The 21,154-nt window shown below is 41.4% G+C and overlaps 1 pseudogene; it reads left to right on the forward strand.

Annotated features, from left to right (window-relative positions):
- The window catches only part of LOC143640199 (VPS10 domain-containing receptor SorCS1-like), a 74,016-nt pseudogene that overhangs the window by 37,765 nt on the left and 15,097 nt on the right, over positions 1-21,154 (forward strand).

The following is a 21,154-nucleotide window of genomic DNA, read 5'->3' on the forward strand; positions in this document are numbered from 1 at the left end:
CATTTCTTCTGAGAAGGCTTCTTTAACCACTCCATCAAAATTAGCCCTGCTTTATGTTTTCAATAACTTTTTCCCTTAAAATTACCTAAGCTTATTAAGTGCTAAATATCTCTGGGACCTAAGATTATACTCAATACCTAACAGTACTGTTTAGTTAGCTTTTTCATCACTGTGACCAAAGGACCTGACAAAAACAATGTTGAAGAGAGGAAGTTTATTTGGGGCTCATAGTTTCAGAGGTCTCAGTCCATAGATGGCTGACTCTATAGCTCTGGCCCAAGATGAGACAGAACATCATGACAGAGGAAAGTAGTTCAGGATCTGGCAACAAGGATGCAGAGAGATCTTGACTCCCCAGGGACAAAATATAAACCCTAATGGCACACCCCAATGACCGACCTCCTTCAAGCATACCCTACCTGCTCAGAGTTACCGTCCAGTTAATCAATATCAGTGGATTAATTCACTGATCAGATTGTATCTCCCAATTCTACCATTCTGCATCTGAACAATTCTTGCATTGTCTCAGACATCAGCTTTTGGGGGATGCCCAATATCTAAACCATGACAAGTGCTTAAGAATTATTGATTGAATTAATGACTATGACTCACTAACAAGGTGTCCTATTTGTCATTGACACAATGACAGGGAGAGCATCACAGAGGAGGTGATGCTGGAACCGAAACCTGAAGGCTGACAGGGCCGTGAGAAAGGTGTATAAGCACAGGCCCTGCAGAAGGCAAAGGTATGCCTGCTGGGGGAAAAGTGTGAGTGGCATTGGCAAGATCTGCACAATCAATGATGGCAAGACCAAGGGGCATGTTCCAAAGCCCGGAGCACACTGGCACAGAGCCCTTTCTGTGTGCCTCTTTCCTGGGCAAGCCTAACTCAGCCCCAAATATAGTGTGTTCCATGCTTACCAGGCAGATTCCCATTCACATGCTCACACACACAGGCACACCTATACACACCTTTGAAATGCAAAAATAATAAAGAAAAATTACTTGTGGAATGATTTGGGGATTTGCATACTTCTCACCCCAATATGATTCTCGGCAGGTCCCCATGATTCTGGTTTATCACCAAGGCTATAATCTCTTGGAAAGACCTTGCATCTCCCTGTGAAATCTTGTCTGTTCATTTAAGGACTTCATAAACTACTTGTAAATTTTTTTTTTAACTTTCACACATCTATAACTCAGGTTATAGACCTGGAAGTTAGATCTGTAAATACAAAATGACAAAATTACTTTGTTTGCAATATATTTCTGTTCTCCAAAGTGGTGAGAGCACCAGGCACTTCCCTTAGGGAAGGTGGCTGTGATGTTTGCGAGGCTTCTGAGTAAATATGTGTTATCTCAGAGCAGGGAAGGCAGAACAGCTGAAGCTCTTCCCTCTCCATGGCCCCTCTTTTTCTTGTGTTTTAGGTCCCTTGGAGCATGTGCACCTATCTCTTCCCTTTGTCACCACAAAGAACAAGGAGGTCAATGCAACTGCAGTGCTGTGGCCCAGCCAAGTGTTCACCCTCACTTATGTGTGGTGTATGGAAACAACACAGAGGTGAGTCTGCCTTCTGTACAGGGCTAGTGACTGAGGCTCAGCTTATGCTGGCTGAAGCCAAATGGAAGGGAATATGGCTTATGAATGCAAGAGTTCAGGGGGAGCCCTAGCTTCAGGGCCAGCAGGCGGTCTATGTTAAGTATCTCATTACAAAGAGGCAACCCATATCCATTACAACCCCCTCCCCACTGCCACATAAATGCATGTACACACACACACACACACACACACAAAATGATCTCGCATCCTAAATCAGACATGATCCTTTCTTTAGGTCAGCTTCATTTTTTATGTTTTCCATAAATATCCTGGTACTCAAAAGTCAGCAATAATTTTAAAACCAGTAGAGACCTTAACCTTCATTTACTCTTAGTCCTTACTTTTTCAGGTGAGAAGAGTGAGGCTGCTACAGCAGAAGTAGCTTCCTCCAATCTCTTCTAGGTGCTTCATAGAGACGCAAAATCCCAGGCCTTCTGCTCCCTTTATTCATTTTCCTTCCTGCCCTCCAGGCTGCATGGTCTTTGTCAGTTTTGAACTCATTCCATTCTCGGAAGATTAAATACTTCCAAATGTCAGTAAAATAGTGGGATTAAGGCCCAAAGCATCCCTTCCCAAAAGGGCACTCAGATGAACCTCCCTGGACAGGGACACTGTATCATCTTCCAAGAGTTACATTCCCTCTGTGGCTTTGCTCTTCCAATGCTATACACCTCATTTTAGTAAAAACGTGATTTTGATAACTGAATTTTGGCTTTAACATAGCTGTGCACATGCAGGGAGGAGAGCTCTCTTGCACCTAGACCTGCTGCAAGCCTTATAGGGATGGAAGCTCTTGCCCCCACTGCTGACACAACAGAGTACAAAAGAAGCTCCTTGATTTCTTCTGAAGCTATGCATGCAAATGTAGCCCATTGGGCCCACTGACCCCAGTGGGAAAGGAGAAATCAATGCTATTTGCCTGAAAGCTGGTATAGACTGTGAAAGCCCTAAACAACTTGCTTCTCTGCCTCCTATTTTTTTTCTTAATTTTAATATAAAACAAAATTCTCAACCAAGCCTATTAAAAATAATTCTTATGCTGGACTTTAGTCTGCCCTTTACCATACATGGAATTAAATGAATTTTGATTTTAGAACTAATTAAGATGGGAAAGAAATATTTGTGAGGAGTGAGTCATGGGAGGTCAGCAGATTAATAATTTTTTCTTCTAGAAACTTAGCATCTGCTTATTTTACAGCACTTCTCCAATACTTGTTTTTCTTCTTTCTTGAGTCCTGAAACCACAATCCAATAATTACTTATTTTCACGGAAGCTACTTCCAGGAAACTGTTGATGGTGATTCTCACCAGGAGCCGCCACACCTCCCATCCCTATCTATTGTCCAATTTAAGTGTCCACGGTTGCTGTGTTCCATTGGAATTTCATATAATGGTAGACCCTAGAGATGAATGTTTGGCAAAGTATAGATTTTCTGTGGCTGCTATTAAGTTTAGATTAATAAGAGATCCCCTTTCTTGTTTGATTTGAAAGTGTGCTTGGATTAAAACATGTGCTTGATCAAAATAGATTGTGAAAAAAGAGAGACATGTAACCCATCAACAAGAAAGACCTGTTGATTTTCCAGGCCAGAGTCAGGATGATACCAGGAGAGAGGTGTCCAATCCTCCCAAAATGGATAGAATCACGTGGGGCCATTGTTGCAATAGGCAGCCTCCCCTCTGGCCTGCATTTCAGGTGATGGGGATGCATAGAAAGTTCCATGTTAGTGTACCAAGAAGAGCCCCTGCAGAGTTACTGACCAGCTGGTTCACGGCTATTTCAACTTTAACTAAGCAGCTTTCTGCTTGCTCTGTTTCCTATTTATTATAGCCCTTGATCACCTTGGAGGGAAGCATATCATTCAAATTTACTTCAGAAGGAATGAACACCATTACAGTGCAGGTCTCTGCCGGAAATGCCATCCTGCAGGACACAAAGACCATTGCAGTATATGGTGAGTGCCTGTCTTTGCTGATCTGTCCCTGCCCCCATGCTCAGATGAGGATGTCTGGTACCATAGCACTGGAAATCCTTCTGGCTTAGACTTTCACCTGGACAATTGAGAAAGAGCTGAGATGATTCTGGTCTCCTCCTTTAGGGAAATTTGATTCACCAACAAAATTGTGGCCACAGGACCAAGAAGGAGTTTGTTCTGTGTTTGTTTCTTTTCTTTCTTTCTTTTTTTAAGAAAGAGAGAGAGGAGAGAGAGAGAGAGAGAGAGAGAGAGAGAGAGAGAGAGAGAGAGAGAGGGAGGGAGAGTTTATTTTCCAGTTTTTAGTGGACACAACATCTTTATTTTATTTTTATATGGTGCTGAGGACAGAACCTAGTGCCCTGTGCATGCCAGGCGAGCACGTTACTGCTTGAACCACATCTTCATCCCTGTTCTATGTTCTTGAAGTTGGTCTGAAGCACTTAGACTGTTGGCTCACTCACCTTAAGTGGAAGAGGCTGGGTTTCATTATGAGTAAAGCCGGTTCATTTCAATTGAGATGCTGGTAGCATTTGAAAAGCTAAAACCAGTTCTAAAAGAAAAGAGCTAATGCCGCGGCATTTTTTGAAAGTTCAACTTTAAGAGAAATCTTCCATTATCAAATTACTTTTAAAAATCTCTTTCAAAAGTCAGCATTTAAAAAAAATACAAAAAAACCCAAACAAACAAAAAACCCTCTACTCGACTAAAAGCAAAACAAAGGAAGGGTCATAAGTGGATATCACTTGTAGCAGTAGACTGGCTATTGAACAATCTGATGTATGGAACAATTTTGTGATCAAGCTGGGAAATTGAATGTGGTCAAAGCATCAGATGGAATGAAAATGTGCTGAAATGGAAAACTGTGATCATTGCTTGGAAATGGGATATAAAAACAATACATCCAGATTGATACCATTTTGGTAAGTTTTTTTTTTCTGCATAGAAAGCTGTTCAGGTGGATATGAACAAGGTGTTATCAGGAGAGGGTTAAAAAGGCAAACATTTAATATTAATATGGAAGGGGTACATATGTATCACAGAATAGTTGGAAAAGAGGATTTAAATTTAGGTGAGGAAAATATATGCTGTGCCAAAAGAGAGAACAAGAAGGTGGGAAGGAGAAAGACAGGACGAGAAAGGGCAGCAAGGACCCAAGTTCTGTAAATTAATTGATGCTAGTGAGATAATTTGGGACTTCTTCTTTCTGTGGAGAGTCGGATTTTTTTTTCATTTCTCCTCTTGCCAGTTTGATGTTCAAAACCTGAAAATCATTTGTAGGCCACTTTAAGTATGTCAAGGAACCAAGGGCCAAGGACACTATTCCATGCATGGCCGGCCAGGAATTAGATTTTATGATTTTTCTTCTCTCCCTTCCTCCTGAAGAGACTTGATCAGTCCAGATAGTAGCAGGAAGTAAACAAGGGCTGAGAATTTCCTAACTAGGCCCCATCAGTGAGTACAGCTTCTCCTCCAGGTGGCCATTGAGTGGCTGTGTGCTTCTCTTTCCTCCCCCACCTCTTTTCTTGGTCCCAGTAATGCATTTAATGCATTTAATCTTCTTTGTATCAAGCCTGCTACCAGGAAGGTGATATTATTAGTCATTTTCTCCTGGAGGTAAGTAACTTGCCCCAGTTAGTAAGAGGTAGAGTTGGACCTCCAACCCAGACCACCTAGTCCCAGGGCCCATGGTCTGAAATCACCCTGATTGACTAACTTCAGTTTCTTTTCCATCGGATGCTCTTTTTCCTCTCTCTGCCCCTTCTGGATGTCACAGGCTGCACTAATGGCACTCAGCCATTAGCCTGACAGATGTCCTCTTGGTTAAGTGTATGGACAGCTTCCTCATTAGAATCACAAAGAAAACCTTAAATCTGGAAGGGTTTTGGCCTTTTCTTAACAGGTGTCATTTTACAGATAGGAACTTGAGACCCAAATTTGGATGAGTACTGGTTTAAAGTCATTTCACCAGAAGTGGTCATGGTGAAGGTGATAATAACTAACACTGATGAAGCACTTACCACCTGTATCTGTTCTAAGCACTTGATGTATATGGTCTGTTTTATTGAATCCTTTGAACCGACAAGAAAAAAATCTGTAATTATCTCTGTTTTACAGGTAAGCAAACATGAGATAAGTGTAATGAATAAACAGAGTAAGGATTCTGAACCCAGAGGGCAAGTTTCTATGCACCTTCCACCCCGCTGCTGTTCCTTCTTCCTCTTTCTGCAGTCTCCTCAAAGGAATCATCTGAGGGTGACTCACTTTACATAAAATGCATTCTCTCTCTCTTCATTAAAGATTTCAGCAGAGGAAGTGGTCTCCTCCTTCTTTAACCAAATTCCTGAGCCACCAACCATCCTTAACTCATCCTCAATCAAACGAGTTATCCAAGATGTCTACACAGGATTTGGAATTTTTAGTGACAAGTGTGACTTATTAAGGGAGAATCACACCAGACAGAATTAAACAGGCAGGATTGAACTCCACTGAAACAAAAGGCAGAAGACCCAACATGCTGGGATTAGCTAATAAGAAAGTACTGGAGGATATTGAGGAGTACATGGAGTTTTCAGTGTGATTAGTGCTCTGCTCAAATGAATGACCCTTTGGGGGAAGTTAGTTTCCCATCCTCCCTCATGGCCAAGGAGACAGGGAAACCTTTATTTCTTGATGATAATGAACCCTTTCCTGAGTTGTAGCAGATTAGAATCTTGAGCATCTCAGTGGGGCAGAGAAAGAGATTACAGCTGCAAGTTATTTAGAGTAAATGCTCAAGGAAAGGGAGGTCAGGGGCCTCCTGTCAGACACCTGTCTAAAGCTTAGTCAAAGGGCAGAGGATACCATTATGGTCAGAGGAAGAAGGAATTCCACAGAGAAGTGAATGGAGGGGCTGGAGGTGCAGCCCAGTAGCAGATGCTTGGCCAATATGCATAGCATACAGGAGGCCCTGGGTTCAATCCCCAGCACTGCACATACACAATAAAACAAAATTTGGCTGAGGAAGGAATAGAATGGAATTCCTAATACAATGGAAGAAAGAAAATCTAGTTTGCATTATTTCCATTCATTTTCTCCAGGGGATGGGTTTGCCTTTAAATAAAAAATGCAAATGCTCTTTCAGCACCTGCAAAAGAGCTATATTTCTGGTGTTTGCCTGATGTCCTCCCACAGGCAGCCCCTGTTTATTGAATAAATTCCGCCACACCATCACCACTTTTCCAGCCATCATCATGGAGGCAGCTGTGTCATCCATGTCCTTTCACTAAGGTGAACACTGTCCCCTGTAGATAACTCTCTAGAGCTTGGTGAGAGGTGCAGAGAAAGTGAGAGTAACATAAATCTATACCATCAGAGCTGCAAAGTTACGACTCAGTTGGTGCATCTTCAGTGCCACGGTTTACCATGCTGCTAATTAACATGCATTTTGTTATTCTCCATCAGAACTGAATCAGTGATATTCACCTAGGTGACCAGTGACTCATAAAATAGTGAAGCTTTGAAAAATATGTCTTTGGAATCAGGTTACTGCCATAAATTCACATTTTATAATGTAAGCATCTTCAAAGCATGTGTTGGATAACCCATGAGCATCATTAGGAAGTGCACAAGGGGGATTTTATGTTTCCTGAATTTATAATTGATACCAGTGAAATCGCTTAGCCCCAACTGAAACCCACGGACATGCTTAAAATAAGTACTGTGTACTGAAGAAGTAAACATAGAAATAACAGAGAGCCTTCGCTATAATTTAACCATTTATTTATTCAATAAACATTTACTAATTAAATGTCCCAGAGATAATAATTGAAAACCTACTATGTTCTAGCACTCTCTCACAGCCAGGAACATAGTCCCTGTTCTTAATCATTTTACATTCCAGTTAGGGAGACATGTAGTGAAGACAAATTAGATAATATTAGGTATAAAGAAGACAAACAGGATCCAGAGATGGAGGGTACTTGGGGCTGGTGAACAGGAGGCTTCCTGAGGTCAGTTGGTCAGAAAGTCTGCTAGCAGACTGAATAATGAGAAGAGCTACATGCTGTAATGTGGAGAGGCAGAGGTGAGCTGGGGTAGGAGAGTAAGTCTACACCAGGGTGTGGGAGAACAGGAAGGCTTGGTAAGAATCTAAACTTCACTGTGGAGTCACTCACAGGTTGTAGGGGAGAGCTTACCTGGGTGTGTCCTTTGGCAAACACTGCCCTGTGTTAAGGTATAGAAGCCATAAAGATGCACCCTAGAAACTTCCAACTCTGGGAAGCAAAACTGACAAACCCTGGATGCTGTGCTCTGGAATTCCTCACTGTCCTGGGCCTGGTTTCTTCTTCTAGGGCTGGGTCCCAGCCAGTGATGGGGGTTCCAGAGGTACTGAGGCTGGCCCATTCCTGGGACACAGGGGACTCCTTTGCAGGTCAGCTTTGGTTCAACATCTCCCAGTCATCTTGCTGAGCCTTCTGCATGCTGCAGGGCAGTCACCAGCCTTCTTCCTCTATCTAACAGCTCTGCAGGCCTGTGAGCTGATGGCTCACCATGCCTCCCCTGGGTCCCTCCTTGTTTTCTCCCAAAGATGATTCTGTTCATAAAATCTTTGCTTGTTTAATCCCCAACCCATTTCCTGGAGGATGCAGATGAACCCAGGCCTAATTCAGGGGTTACACAAAAAATGAACACAGTCCTCAACATAAGGAGCTTAACATTCCTTTCAATGAAACTTCTTTGCAGACAAAAGATAAAGTAACTATAATAAATAAAAGTATATAATTATATTACTATTATTATACAATCAAATGATAAAAGTATGTGAAAAACATAGTAGTTTCATTAAAAAATTAAAATGTTTGGGGTTTGGTAGAATGGTCAGTCAGGAAAACTTAAACTAGAGCTTGAAAGCTTTGTGGAAAGACAGTGGGGTGAATGGGAATTCCAGGTGGAGAAAGAGGACAGGGAAAGACCCTGGGGTCATAAGTATATCATGTATTCCGAGCTCAAAGGTCAGTTAGTATCCATGAAGGCCAAGTCTGGAATTGGGGATAATAGTCAGTGTCTATAGAGCTAGGAGTGAGCCAGAGTCCTAGAATTTGGTTTATAAAGTAAGAAACTAATGAAATACCAGGGACAGGGATAGAAAATTTTCTTTCTCTGGTGAGTGTGAAAGGAGAGAGGACCCTCCATGAGGGCTTTGCATCAAATACAAAGTTTATGCTGCTTTACTAAACTACCTGACTTCCAGTAATCCACCTGCTGTTGTATCCCCAGAGGAATTCCGTTCTCTTCGCTTGTCCTTTTCTCCAAACCTGGATGACTACAACCTGGACATTCCTGAGTGGAGGAGGGACACCAGCAGAGTCATCAAAAAGTCCCTGGTAGAAATGAGTGCCAAGAGTTCTTCTCTCATTTTGACCCATTTTCTCTCTGTTCTTGGAGAACTTTATGGAAGAACACCTAAGAAGGGACAGGAAAGAGATGGAGCCACAGGAAGCTAGTTGTGAGGTGTGGTGTCACTGGTGCTGAGCCCCCACATGCAGCCCTGTGGCAGGCACCAGGGTAAAGAGCAACCGTGAGGGTCATGAGGTGCTTGTCCCTCTCAGAGTTGATTCTGCTTAGAGAGAGTTCACGATGGATGAGGCCTTTAGTGTAAGATGAGCCACTGTGCATAATGATGGAGGGGCATGCGCCAGAGTGTCCTCGTGGGCAGGTGTAATTACTAAGAGCAGGCTGGGTGCCAGCCCCACCACTGTGTGCAGTGAGGACTCATACCTGATGGTGGGTCATATGTGCTGCTTCTCTTAAATAAGACATTTCCCTCCTGTACCAGTATCAAGAGGAAGCTATTACTATTTTATTTTCATAGATGAGGCAACTGAGGTTCAGAGAATTTAGAAGACTTTCATAAACTCTCACAGACAATAGGTGACAAAGCTTCAGAATTGAAATGAAGGGCCTGAGTCCAGTGTTTAAGGTTTTGTAATGCAACATGATCTCCTGAGGTTTCTAGGAGCATCCAAGGGTGTACACTTTATCCCTCCCTGAGTAGATGTTTCTGAAGAGTGGGTAAGACACCCTTTGTGGGGGTACCATCTTCCCCGACCTACTCCACTTGCAGGAGTAAGCACAGTGGGATAGCAGCTCCGTGGCTGCTTGGACTAGGTGCACAGACCCAGGACATTAGGCACGAGCTGTCTTTTCCTGAGGTTCTAAACCCACACAGAAAACCAGTTTAAGTTTCTGTATATCCTACTCCCAACACATATTATCACTGATGGAAAATGGTGTTGTAGTAAGACCTTCAGAGAACCCTGGTCAGAAAAGAGATCCCATATCAGCCTCTCAGCATTCCAGTCCTCACACCATCACCTTTATTGACATTTGTTTAGCACTTAAAATATTCTAGACCCTTCCGTTCGTGCTTCATACTGTTTAATGTTAAATACCAAGGATAAGCCTATAAAGCTTGTACTCCTTTTACAGGTATAAGAGACATCAAGGAACTTGCCCAAGGTCATGCCACTACAAATTCAGGCTCAGACCTTCAAGGCTAAAATCTCCATTTTGTGGTTTCCTACTGTTCCACAGTACTGCTGTCTATTGTCTTTCTTCAAGGAGAAACAGGGATGGAAGCCATATTGCGGTAGAGAAGGGGGATCTTCATGTGTCTCCTGGTAATTGCAGTCCAGCTCTGTCTCCATGGCTTCACCAGGCATGCCATTATTAAAGCTTCAACACTATGGCTACCAGGAAGGGCAGCTACTAGACTAAGGACTTTCTGTCTTTGGAGCCATCTTTCCCTGGAGTGACAATTGGTTTCTTTCTTCTGCTATTCAAGCGAGATGACTTACAACTTTTCATGAACCCACCCACAGCCCACCTGGTTAACTCTGCAACCTTCTAGAGACATGGGATCCCTTAGGCACCTAAGTATCCCAGGCAACAATCCAAACCCACCAGGTGATTGTGGGCACCAGCTCAGGCACCAGCTCAGCAGTGATTAGCCTTCTGGGATGATTTCTCTTCACATTATCTAGAGGTCAGATGCCCTGGGCCGCCTCCTTCCCACCAGCTGTCCAGTAGGCCAGAAACCACTGCTCATCAGTATTCCTAAGGCTGCTGCATATTATAATCAGCTAAACAAGAATAAATGTGTTGCTCAGCATCCTTTAGGACAGGGTGGTGGGGGGGATGGTAATATCTTTTAGTACCCAAAATTTTCCAGTTACTCCATCCCAGTAGGCAGCTGATCCAGCCTGTGTTCCCCTGGAACCGTGTCTTTGAGATCAGCAATTACATTTGGCTACTTTCCTAAGTCTTAAGGGACACATTGCCAAGTGTGCCCTAACAATCCCTATAAAATGTACAACTTAGAATCGGTTTATTGGCAGTTTTCTTCCTATTCATTTATGTGACAGAATTCGGTATAAAATTAGTGGTCCATTCCTCATCAAATTGGCTTTTGCTATTGACATATCATGATGAAATCTTTAATTAAATTTCATTCAGGAAGCATTTTTGTTATAATGAGGATGATTTAATTTAATCTCTGAGTTTACAATCTAATAGAGGCATTAAACAGCATGTGCTCAGCTGTAATGGGAGCTGGTATGTGTGTTTGTCAGGAGAAAGGAGGCCTAGAGTTCAGGTTACCATCACAGGCTTCACCGTGAAATGCAGCTTTATAAGCCTCATAGCCTCTTCCTAAATGGCCTTGAGCCACTATTTCACCTGCCTCAGCACCCATCTTTCCTGGGGTGGAGATAAGGACACATACCTAGATCCTGGTTCAGGAGAGACTTGTCTTGGCTGCTAGGGAGCTGTGGTCAGAGGCTTTACCTGCCTTGTCCTGGATCATGTCATCTCACAGGGTAGCTCCAGTCGAGTGGTAGACAGGTATGGTTATACACACAAAGTCCTGGCCATCTCAGCCCAACCAACAAAAACTCTGAAGGCCAGCCTTTCTCCCCACAGGTCCTTTGAGACTGGACCTACATGGCTGCTCAGTTCCTCCCCTGTCCATGCCTGCTAACTTTCCCTACCCCATAGGTGTTATTCTCAAGCTCTTCTTACTAAGTTCCCTGAACACTAAACTCAGAGTGAGCATCCTGAGGCACCAACCTGTGATGTGATTTTTTACCATCCAAGTGAGGTGGAACTATACTTGCTTGCTTTATTATTTATTTATTTATTTTGCATAAAACAATATCTATAGGTTACTTAGCAAAATTTCAGGCACACGATAAGGAATCAAATGTATAAAAAATTTGTGACTGCTTCAAAAATGTAGCTCCAAGACAGTCACCTACTTGAGAAACTAGGGAACAATGTACTGAAGTGTGTGGATTTGTAAATGACTCATGAAAGGTAAGCAGAGTTCTATCTGCAAAGACAGAGAAAAGACATCCCGAGGGAGGTGGCAGGCACACAGAGAAACACAGGTAAAACTTGATGGGGTGCACATAAAGACTGAATTGGGATTTCAGTGGTGGATGTTTAAGTGAGAAGGAACCAGTAGGATCATTAGTGTGGAAGAGGACTTGTCAGGGTCTCATAGGATGATTGCATGTAACAGAGTGAGGAGGGCATAATACAGGAGGTGAGTGTAAGGCTTCAGGCTAGGTAATCTGGGAAGGGCCTACTTCCTGTCACCTCAAAGATAGAATGAAAATGGCAGGGGGTGGAATGGCAAGTTCTTTTTTTGACAGATTTGTTGAAAGTCCTAGTGAAGAGCCAAGCAGTGTGTTCTGACTGACCATGAAGAGAAAAGATGGGATTATAAATATTGATTCTAGAACTGTCTAGAGAGAGGGATTGGGGGACACCCTGGGATATAAGTTCAAGGGAAAGCTAGAAAAAGGCAAAGAGGAAATTGAGTAATATTTCTAATTTTTAAGAGAAGCATTAGCACAGCAAGTGAAGAGCTCAGAGTGCTTCATGGAGCAGGACTGGCCATCAGCTTCTGGTACTGGACAGAAGTGAACAGGAGCCCCTGAGGGCTGTCCTAGTTGGGTTGATAATTAGAATATGACTGGTGGATTTGAAGAGTATCTCCACTTGGGTGACAAAGGAAAAAGCTGGGTTAGCATGGATGATGGCCGGGGGGGGGGGGCAGATAAAGAAGTTAGTGAGGGTCCCTGTTTTCTATTTGAGGAAATATAGGCAGTGAGAAGATAAGTGATGGGTGAGTCTCACAGTGGCGGAGCTGGAAAAAAAAAAAAAAACCTCTGTGGATCTCTCTGGAGTCTGCACTTGTGATCAGGGGTGCCTCTCCTGTGCCTTCCTGCCAGGAGCACCCAGGCCTCTGCCTTAATGTCCCCCACACACTTCCCTGTATCTTCTGCCTGAACCCACACCCCAGCTGAATACCTGGTTCCTTTTCACCATTTTCTGCAGGACCTCACCTGAGCCTCTCTTTCTCAGGCCACAGGAATTCCAAGCCAGCATATCCTGGTGGCAGTACTGCCTGGTTTACCCATCACTGCCGAGCTCTTCGTCTTGCCTTACCAGGATTCAACAGGAGAAAACAAAAGGTCACTGGAGGATCTGGAGCAGGTAAGTCCCCTAGCAAACATTTTCAGCTTCTGTTTGCAGTCTGGGTCACCCCACTGCTAGTTCAACCATCACAGCAGCTCTGAGGGGTTCTAGGGAGCAGGGTCTGGGGGCACCACCTCTTTTGGGGAATCTTCCACTTTCTGGTTCCATTTCTCAGTCACACGCTGGTGGCCCTAACTGTAGTTTCACCAAATCAACACATAGAGGATCGAATTGCTCATACTGCAAAATACTTGGCAGCATTTATGATTAGTTAGAGAAATCTACGTGCATAGGCATGAAAACATGCCCAAGACATTATGAGAAAAAAAATCAAGTAGCTGATTGACACATGGACAAGAAGCCCACTTAGAACTTACTTGACTTCTTTCATTTTGAGTGTTGTGGGAGTCCAATGACACCTGTTATAAAAGCTACAACTTTGATTCAAATATTGATCCTTTTATTATCACTGTGCTAAGATGATCTGATTTGTATTCACAACGATTATGTGATATCTGCTCTAGAGCTCCTCTTCTGGCTATGTGAAAGTTCACCTTCTCTTGATTTCAATCAGTTCTGGAGAGTGTGTTTGTGTGTGTGTGTGTGTGTGTGTGTGTGTGTGTGTGTGTGTGTCCTGCCCTCTTTGGTCATTTTTTTTTCTTTCTCATCCTTTTAACTTCAAAAGGCTCTTCTCCTTCTGTATTGAGGAAGATATTTTTCTCCTTTATCCATTCAACTAAAATGATTAGTCTTGGTCTGTTGTTCTCGTAAAAACCAAAGGATTTGGGTTTCTCAATTCTTCTAGGAACATAGATTTAAAAGGGATTCCTCTCAACCACTAAATAAGTATTGGATTTGGCTCCTCAAGAACTTGGAGCTTTTTAATTTACTTTGAATAAACCCATAATCCAGTCCCATGATCTCTAGTCTTCCAGGTTGGCCTATGAACTACAATACCCTTACTAACAAAAACCCCAAATTAAAGCTCAGTCCACCTCTGAGCATATATTCTTCTTTCAGCTGCTACTTTCTCACCCATCAGAAAAATTGCCTCTCTAATTTTCTCTGTATGTAAATCATAAAGAACATAGCTGTCCCAGAAGTCCCGGATGAACCCATTTCCTAGCCAGATGCAATTGGAGAGCAGGCGGCAGGTAACCTGTTGGATTTGCATCTGAACTTGCCCTCTGCCATGCTCAGCTTCCCATTATATTCTACAAATTATTATCTGAACTGTAATGTAATAGGAGAAAAAAATGAATTAGTTCTTACCACAGAATGCTGAGAACCTGAGGGGGAAGTTAATCCTTATCCAAGATATGGACATTTGTAACTGTTCCTTTTCTGGAAATTTTAGGAATTTTCTATGAAATTCAGAGTATAATTATTTTAAGTATGGGAGAGAGTCCAGAGATAGAGCCAGATATTTTCCCAGGCATGAAGTCATCCATGAATTTCTATGTTTCATTCTGCCCCCACTTTTTTTAGTGTAATATTTTCTCAATGATTCCTTTAGGGGAAACATGGAAAGAAGGATCTATTTGTTAAACATGTTTATGCAGGATGTATCTTGCTTTGACTGCAGATTTGTTTTAACTTCTTTCCCTCTCTTCTCTGTCTCTTCTGGGTGCTTCCTTCACAGAGGCACACAGGTTGCTGAGGGAAGGTACTCAAGCAGCCTGAATGAGTCATTGAAAACCCATTTTATCAGAGATCTTAAGGCAGCTGACTCATTTGAAGAAAGACTGTGCAACATAGCACCCAGCACCCATGGGGGGGGCATCAGCCATTTTGGTAGGCGATCACAAGTTTAGAGAAATGCAAACCAGGCTTCTAGTTTCAGCTCTGATATCCATGTGTCTATTTCATAGTGGAGGAAAATAAGGAACAGAAAAGTTAAATGATGTAGCCAAAGTCACAGCAATTCCATAGGGTGTTTGAGAAGATAAAATAAATAATATAGTTGGGGAACTTGGTTTGATAGAAGATATTCCATAAGTGGCAAGTTGATAATAGCTATATTTATGCTTATTTCATAATAGGAAGAGATATGAAAATACAAATTCAAAGTTAAGGCTTATTAACCAGGCATGGTGGCACATGCCTGTAATCCCAGGGATTTGGGAGGCTGAGGCAAGAGAATCATGAGTTCAAAGCCAGCCTCAGCAACAATGAGATGCTAAGCAACTCAGTGAGTCCCTGTCTCTAAATAAAATACAAAATAGGACAGAGGACATGGCTCAGTGATTGAGTGCCCCCTCTGGGCTAAAAAAAAAAAAAAAGCCAAATCTCATTAAATGGACCATATAGTCAGGGACGTATGTTGGAAGAGAGGGTGTGGAGAGTAAGCAAGAAAAAAAATTAGTGAATGGGATTTCACAAAATGGAGACAAAAACAAGGACAATACGAAAAGGCAAGAATGTATATTATTGATGTGAGCCCATGTAAATATGCAGATTTAGAACAGAAGTCTTACTTATATCATTTTAAAAGAAAATAGGATACCAAGCTAGAGATTGTAACTCTGATTAAGAAGGTTGGCTGCAGTCTCTTCCAGGACTCAAACCAAAGTAAACATGGTGACCACACAGAGCCCCTGAGAAAATGGTGTCTTGGTTGTGCATAACATTATTACCCTGAGAGAAAAGTACAGTAAATCAACTTTTGAAACAAGACACTTTTGGAGGGCCTGTGAAATGGGCTGCCCACTGGAAACCTGTAATTTTCAATCTAGGTGGATCTTTCGAGCCTCTGTTCTGACTTAGTCTCTTAAATAACTTCCCAGGGAAAGCAAGTGAGCTTATGAACTCACTTAATTTAGAAGTCCAGAGATTCATTCCCGGCATGGATGAATTCAGAGCTGTTCAGAAGTGCAGAAGTGTCTACAAATTGCTTCCCTCTGTCTCTCTGTCTGTCTGTCTGTCTCTCTCTGTCTGTCTCTCTCTCTGTGTGTGTGTGTTTTCCTTGCCATCACATGGGTGTTTTGGAATGAAGCCTGAACATAGAAAGCAAGGATGGCCACAGCACCAGCTGCCATGTGGCCATTTTGTCAACTCCATCCCACAGACAGCACCAGCCACAGCCCCAGGTTTGCAGTTCTCACCACTCCAGCCTGGGTGAAGTGGGATCTCTTAACCAATCCCTGAAGGCTTGAACAGAGTGCTTTCTGTGACTACCCGAGTGTTTTATGTGCTCTCCGCCTCATGGGGTTAGGGCAGCCCTTCCTGAAACAAATGGGCTGAGAGCAGGGCACTCGGTCCCTCACAGAAAGATGAAGGGGGAGGGAGGAGGTCCACTGGGCAGGCAAACACAACTGACTTTAAATTCCATGAAATACACACAAATTTTAAAAAAAATGCACAGAAAATCCAAACAACAGAAATGAACCTCTCCCTTGAAGATTACTCTAAATCTTAGAGGAAACTTTGGAAGGGCTGACCTCATTCCCTCTCCTCATGCTTTGGCCTCCTTCTTGTAAACCTAAGTGTGCAGAAGCCCAGCAGGGAAGAACAAGGATCCTGGCCAGCGGGCCCTGAAGAGTGGGAGGTAAAGACCCAGCAAAAGCCCTGGACTCTCTTCCCTGAGCTTCCTGTTTGAGCTTTACCAGGGGATCAGAGATGCTGGCTTGGATCGAGCTCTCTTTTCTGTGAAATAAATTGAAAACTCTTCCCTGTGATAGTACTTGACACTGTTATCAGGATCACATGGGCTGAGTTAATCAAGCGACCTTCTTCCAGGAGGCTTCCAGTCAGTCTTTCTTTCAGCTCTCCAGCAACTCAGAAAAGGCTCTCTTTCCCTTCGTGGCCTCTCTAGGGGTAGTGCATCCTGCTGTGCTGAGGCCAAATGCTCAAGCATGGATCAGGCTCAGCCTTCCAGGCACCGCATTTTCCTGCTTTCCTCAAGTCCTCAGGGGTGATGAGTCTGCACCCTTCTCTCCTGATGGGAGGAGGGAAGGTCACAATGCTCAGGGAGAATTTTTGTGATGCTGTTCTGGGGCGATGATGTTGTTCAGTGTTGTCTTTCAGAATCCTTAAAGGCTATGAGAATGTTCAAAAGGAACAAAAAAAAGTCCATGTAAAATGTCAATCACAATGAATTTCCTTGTCTGTTTGTATTAAATTTCACATTTGACAGATGGCAGAATACAAAATCAAAGGGAGAAAGCAGAGGCAGATATAAACATAGAATAGACTATTGGCAGCATTTTAGAAAACTAAAGATTCACTATGAAATGTAGTTAATACTTCCAGGTTGTATTCTATATCCACCTGGTCTACTTTCTTTGTTCTGAATTTTAATGCAAAGATTTGGATTACAAAGGTACTCTGGAGTTCACAAGGAAGGTCACTGAAATAGGAAACTATAACTAAAAGTAGAGTAGGTAAGAAACGGACCTTTTGGGGGGAAGAAGTTTAAAACTGGTGATGCAGAAAGAATTATTAGGGGTTTGATTTGTTTCTTCTTGTACATCATCCAGGAAACTCCTTCAGCATTTTCATCAAGCTGAATCTTTTCTGATAAGAAAGGATTGAATTGTGTGAACTGTGTTAACTCTTAGGTAGCTTTTGGCTGCATTGCCTCCCTGTGATTTAATCCTGACACTGTGTTGTGTAAGTTGGGGAAAATCTTCCTCCATTGAATATAAGAGAAAGATTCCTCAAATGCTATTTGAAGGTATCTTAAAATGTGACAGCATTAGGATTGACCAAGTGGGTCAGCTCTGGGGTCATCTCAGGCCAGGCTCCATCTCAATTATCTTGCCACAGTGCTTTTTTATGTTCATTAGGATTTGTGCTTCTCATACCAACATCATGGCTAATCGTTATATTTTGGCCAAGGTTAGCCTTATCATAGATAAATTTTCCAAACCCATTTTTAAACCTATATCTTCACCTGATGCCACTTCTTTGTGCTACACGTTCTATAAATGTGCCAATTGCTCTATTGTTCTTAAACTTCTATTTTTTCATATTTCAATGATTGACATTTTTGTTCTGATAATCTGAGACTGATTATCCCTAATGAATTTAATTAAAAGTAGTTTAGATTTGTGTAGTAATCATCACAGGTGTTGACTAAATGTTTCCAGCCCACTGCCTGTGTTGCAGTGTAGGATCATACCTGTGTATCTCTTCTGATTGGGCAGAGCCACAGTACTTATTCAGGCTAATGAATAAGTGATACGTGATATGTGTCACTTCCAGTCTGACAAGTTCAAGTGCCCATAAGCCTTGAGAACTGTTTTCTCCTCCCGAGGTATAGCAAATAGAAATGTTTAAAATGGCTGCTCCACTAGCCTGGTTCCCTGTGTGATCATTAAGAAATATCTATCCACAGTGGTTACCACGTGTCAGCAAGAAGTATGCCTTTATTGTTTCAAGCCTCTGAGAAGTTACCATGCTTCCTTCAGCCCACCCTAGTTGATTCCCACTGATGTACTTGATCATTATCTTTTATGAAGAAGGCAAGAAGAAAGTTGGTATTTTTCCTCTAGCATGTCCCCCTAGCTTTTATCCTATTTGTATTGAATCTCCACTGTCCTCTAATGTGGTAATTTAACTGAAGTGTGGGCTACCTTTGAATAATGTGCATAGTCTACCTAATAAGTAGACACTGGGAATGATTTGTGTTTCTTTGACCATGATTGTTTAGCTACAGTACAGTAGGAGGTGTACTGTGTAGGACAGCAGCATCAGGAAGATGTCATTACAGAGGATAAATGAAATTGGCTAAAAAAAATGCATTTTTAAGGCTATGAACACGAAAACCTTTAATCAAGCTCATACTTTGGTTTTAATTATTGGGATGTACTTGCTAAGAATTTGTGTTTTGTTTTCCATGTATTTTTATTGGTGCATTATAGGAACACAACTTTACAGGACAGAAAAAGAAATAGAAGTAAATTCTACCTGTTTTGGCAGGTTCAGTCTCCCAGATATCACATATTGTTTCACTTGGATCTTTATCAGGCCAGTGTTTTTGATCTGCTCATTTAGGTCTTGCTGTGCCTCTCTGTGTATTGCATTTATTGTACTCTTCTCAAAGCCCAGATGCTCCCAAATATTACAAAAGGTGCAGACTTGTGAAAATAATGTGACAGTCCTGAGATTAGAAATTGCCTATTCCTGTGGTCCATATTAGTCAGCTGACTTTGGGAATGGTATTTTAACTTGTGTGCTTCATGGATGAATCAGAGATGACAGTAAAATTAATAAAAGGAACCTTTCTTTTTTTCTATCTCCTAAGCCCACTTAGCCAGAACTTTCTCTACATATCTCTGGCTGTCTTTGTCAACTTGTTCACAGACTTTTTTTTTAAATGAAAATTCTCTAGATTACGGGTCAAACAAAGCTGAAGTCTAGTCTCAATTCTTCAAATATGAACTGGGTAAACTTAGGTCTGTCCAGTAATCTCTGTGTTCCACTCCACATAGACACCAGACATGTAGTATTAGGAATAACAGCCAGAAAGAAGCAATTTTATCAAAATAAAGTGCTCAATGCACATATAATATTCTTAAAAATATATGCAACCAGCTCATGATCTGATGCAAACAATCAAAGATATGCATTTCTCCAAGTAACATAGTAAATATTTAAAATGTTGTCAAAATCTGTCAACAGTCTCACAGTAATTTATTTGAGTAGAAAAGTACATGGTTCTAATTGAGGTTATTCTTGTATGGAATGTAAATTTAACTTAGTTTTGTTTCTTATGCACAATTTCTTTCCCACAGAGTATGTGTTCTTTATTGAATGTCCTTTGATGCAAGTTAAATACATGAAATATACTTTCTGCTACCTGATGATTTTTGCACAGCCTGCTTAGTTTTGTAAATGATACAGAACAAACCAATGAAGCAATGCTAGGAACCAAACACATCTAGGAAGTTAATCATTTTCAGAACGGAGTTTCCTGAAGATTATAAATGAGAAGCATGCAGTTCTGATAAAATCTATTTTATCCTTTGCTTATTTATTTTTCTCTCTTGAGGAAAAACATTTACAGGGATAAGAAATGAGTATAGCTTCACCTGGTTGAAAGAGGAAAGTCTTTCTCTTACAAGTACATTGTTCTCTTTTGTTTGTGATAATTTCTACATAAAAAGGTAAACTTTTAACTTGCTTATGACAAGTCTTTCATATTGAGTTAAAATAATTTTTATGTAATTACATATGTTCATATATATATATGTATATTAAACATTATTATATGTGCATGTTTGTATCTCACAGACAAACCTTTATTAAAGAACCATTGTCAGATTCCTATCAAGACCCTATCAATTGGATGATAAGAATAAGATAGGAGGACTGGGGTTGCGGCTTAGTGGTAGAGTGCTTTCATAGCTCATGTGAGGTACTGAGTTCGATCCCTAGCATCACATAAAAATATAATAAAAATAATATCCCAATAATGTTTAAAAAGAGAAAAGAATAAGGTAGGAAAGGAACTTACAGGACATATAGGTAATCCATTTGATAGATTATTGATTAGAAATCCATTCCTCCTATAAACTGGAACCATTCTGGAAGATTGTCAGTACTCAAGAAAAGGAGTATCTTAATAGAGAGGAAAAAGTTGTTTTCAACATAGTTTTAAAAGTCTAATTTTTCTCTGTGGTTTGCCAAATGAGAGCATTTGATGTACTGGTATTACTCAAGATCCCAGGTGTCCATCCATAGTGCATGGAGAATTATCCCAGGCTCCTGTTATTCAGCAGAGAAGTTCATCTTCAGGGCAATTTAGTTCTATTGCCAACCAGGGCATTCTTTAAGGGTCTCTGCTGCCAAACTAAGCCATCAGGCCCTGTTTAATTATTAAAGAGATCAAAAGTGTCATTTTGGCAACTCTGTGGAGAAAATGAAGCTTGATAAATTGAAAAAAAAAGGGGAAATGAAGAATTTTACCAGCATAATGATTCTCAGAAAACATCAATTAACATTTAAATAGTGTATCAAATAAAATATGAACTTTATGATTAAAACAGATTATTAAAAATAGATAAGGATACCAGATAAAAAAAATAGGAGCGTGATTATCCCTCATAGCTTT

Source organism: Callospermophilus lateralis, unplaced genomic scaffold, assembly GCF_048772815.1.
Source record: "Callospermophilus lateralis isolate mCalLat2 unplaced genomic scaffold, mCalLat2.hap1 Scaffold_1341, whole genome shotgun sequence".
Classification (NCBI taxonomy): domain Eukaryota; kingdom Metazoa; phylum Chordata; class Mammalia; order Rodentia; family Sciuridae; genus Callospermophilus; species Callospermophilus lateralis.